The following is a 3,431-nucleotide window of genomic DNA, read 5'->3' on the forward strand; positions in this document are numbered from 1 at the left end:
TCCTGGCAGCTTCAGGCCTATAAGCCTGACTAGCGTGCCGCGGAGGGTGACTGAACGCATTCTGAAGCGAGCTATCCTAGATCACCTTACTACGAGCAACGTGATATCTCCAGCTCAACGCAGAATTCTCCCACACCGCTCCTGCGTGACAAACGTGCTCGTGTTTATGGACAGCTGGCCCAAGCCAAATACGAAGGACTCATATCGGGTGCCATATTTTTCGACTTCTCAAAAACCTTTGATAGGGTCCCACACGTCCTTCTGCTCCACAAACTCGAGTCTTACGGGATTCAAGGTAAAATCCTTCGCTGGATCAAGGCGTTCCTATCAGACAGATCATTCCGAGTGAGAATAGGCTCGACCTACTCTTCTCCAGCGCAGGTTTCCATCGGAGTTCCTCAAGGCTCCGTCATGGGACCAGTGCTGTATCTGATCTACGTCAACGACCTCCCAGATGTTCTTGCAAGTCCATGCCTACTTTTTGCGGACGACATGCAATCCTGGAGTTCCAATGCCAGTGCCCTCCAAATGGATGTAGACGCTGCCAAGCAGTGGTCGTTGGACTGGCATCTTCATCCGAACGACGAAACGTGCGTCCATATGTCGTTTGGAGGAAACTCAGCGAATGTCTTTGTTATGCATGGTGAAAAGTGACCAGAAAACATCACGAGGATAGATGCCAAAAAGGATTTGGGCATCTGGGTCTCCTCAAACTTATCCTTCTCACCGCACCATGAGAAATCGGCTCGATAGGCATTCGCCATTTTACGGATGATCCGACGCACCTTCTGCCGTATCACTCGCATGGACTTCCAAACGCTCTATGGGGCCTACGTCAGACCGCTCCTGAAATACGCCAACGAAGTTGTCTACTCAGGACGCATGAAAGACGTCACCCTCATTGAGCGTGTCCAGCAAGCCGCCACGAGAATGGTTGCCGGCCTCAAATCCGTGGACTACGAAACGCGTCTCGCGATGCTTGATCTCTCCCCTGGAGTACCGTCGCCTCCGAGGGGACCTAATTCTTACTTATGCCCTGTTTGAACAAAGCTTGGCAAACAGGTTTTTTACCGTTGAACCAGCAAACACCCGCCGGGGGCATAGTAAGAAAATTTTCAAGCTCAGAGCACACATATTCATTAGACAACATTTTTCTCATTTCGGGTAGCAGGTGCGTGGAATAGCCTTCGGCGGGCGGTTGTTCACGCTCCTTCTAGAACCCAGTTTAAAGCACTATTAGACACTTATTTAGACACCATTTATGTGAATCCACTGGTGAGCATAGTTTAAAGCACTATTAGACACTTATTTAGACACCATTTATGTGAATCCACACGCTGGTGAGCATACTGCCTCGCGCTGAGAACATAAAGAGCAGAGCTACGCCCTTTTTTCACTTGGGCCTTTCAGGTGAACGACAGCCACTGACGACAAGAACAAAAGAGACCCGAAAAACTTGGGCAATAGCCTCGACCCCGTGTATCAATCCATGTATCAGTGAGCCACTCAATCCCGCAATGGTGATGCTCATTGACCCTGTGATTAAACGTTGGTGAGCAGACCATGAAGTTCAAAGAGCTGACAAACAACCACGGTGTTATATACCACCTACAGAAACCGCAACAACGTGGAAGAAAATGGACTGAAGCAAAATGAATTTGAACCAGCCTAACGCACAAAATTATGGTATCCGAGTTGTACTTTCACGGAGCAGGATATGTGGGCGCACAGTGATATCTGAGACAGGTTCTGGACTCCTCTGTAGCACTTGTAAACTGCTCTTTTTCATGCTCAGTATCATCTTCTTTTTCCCCATCATTATCAGTCACATCGCTGTACAAAAGTTTGTTTTACTGAAATACAACCGCTACCGCCCGCGCGTTGGCTCCAACGTGACTTTGAGACCTTTTGCTGAGTGACTGTTGTTGTGACCGCCGGTTGGCTATATTTGACCGCTGCTAACACTAAACGTGAACAAACATTTCAGCTACAAACGCTGGACTAATATATTCACGCTTGTGGAATAATATTTCGATCACCGGAGATCTGGGATACCAGGAAGATAGAACTATTCTTGGTGTGGTGGTTCAACGGAATACGGAACTACGGAATCTCCTATTTTGAATTGTGAGTCAAGATTTACTTGGATTTTTCTCCTTGTGACTCTGTATCTGGCTTACATTAGTAATTTGCTCTGTTCACTAGAGACTCCATAGGACCGTTAACCACTACATAATTGGTGAGCCCGAACAGTTTTTGCTGTTTTCTATTTTACTTGCTAACTCAGAACTCCCATATCTCTCACGCATACGCTTAGTCCAGAAATGTTTTCAAACATGTCTAACGAAGACGGACTCAACACTGAGTTGGTTGAAAACGCCATTCACGTAAAACTGCTAGCTTTTAAAGTCAGTAACCCTAGAGCATGGTTTATCCAACTGGAATGTTACTTCCATTTCCGCCGAATTACCTCACAGCAGACCATGTTTTCTTACGTGGTTTCCTAACTCCCGACCGAGGTTGCCGCGGAGTTTATTGACCTGATTAATCCTATGCCGGCACGAAATCCCTACACCACATTAAAAGGAGCAATTGCTAAACGGACAGCCACCTGGGACGAAGCGAATCTGCAAAAATTGCTTGCAGGGATCAAACTGGGCGATCGCACAACTTCGCAACTGCTACGGCACATGCAAAGCCTTGCATGCGGAAAGTCTTTTGACGACGTAATTTTAAACCAGTTGTGGCTGCAGTGTCTCCCCTTAAGCACTCGCCAAATTCTGGCTACCCAGTCAGATGTCCATCTGTCGTCACTCGCTGAGACGGCAGATAAGATCCACGAGTGCTTCGCTGACCGTTTGATAGCCTCAACCTCACAACAGCCCATTCAGCGTAACGACAACCCTTTTATGGCTTCGATCGATCGAATGCAGGCGCAAATAGATCAACTGGTGGTCACGGTAAACAAGGTAGTCACCACAGCGGCGCGTACTAATATGTCACGCACGTCCCGATCAGTTTCACGTAAACCGACCTCTCCATCTCGGAATCCCAACCGATTTTGCTATTACCACACAAAATTCAAAGACAAGGCCCTACGTTGTACACCTCCATGTGCTGACGTCTCCCCTGACCCGGGAAACTCACCGGCCAGTCAGTAGTGGCGACAGCTGCCACTGGCCAGTCACCTAGTCGCCTCTACTACGTTACGGATAGAACCACCGGAATGCGATTCCTCGTCGACACCGGTGCAGAACTTAGCGTTACTCCTGCCGGAAACTCGAAACGCTACACTTCGAATCCGCTAACGACACTACAGGCGGCTAACGGCACGCGCATAGCTACTTTCGGTCATAAGTCACTGACGCTTGACCTGGGTCTTCAACGTTCATTCCCCTCGATTTTCACTGTCGCCGACGTACACGTCCAAA

This window comes from Opisthorchis viverrini (genome assembly GCF_000715545.1).
Source record: "Opisthorchis viverrini unplaced genomic scaffold opera_v5_207, whole genome shotgun sequence".
Lineage (NCBI taxonomy): Eukaryota > Metazoa > Platyhelminthes > Trematoda > Opisthorchiida > Opisthorchiidae > Opisthorchis > Opisthorchis viverrini.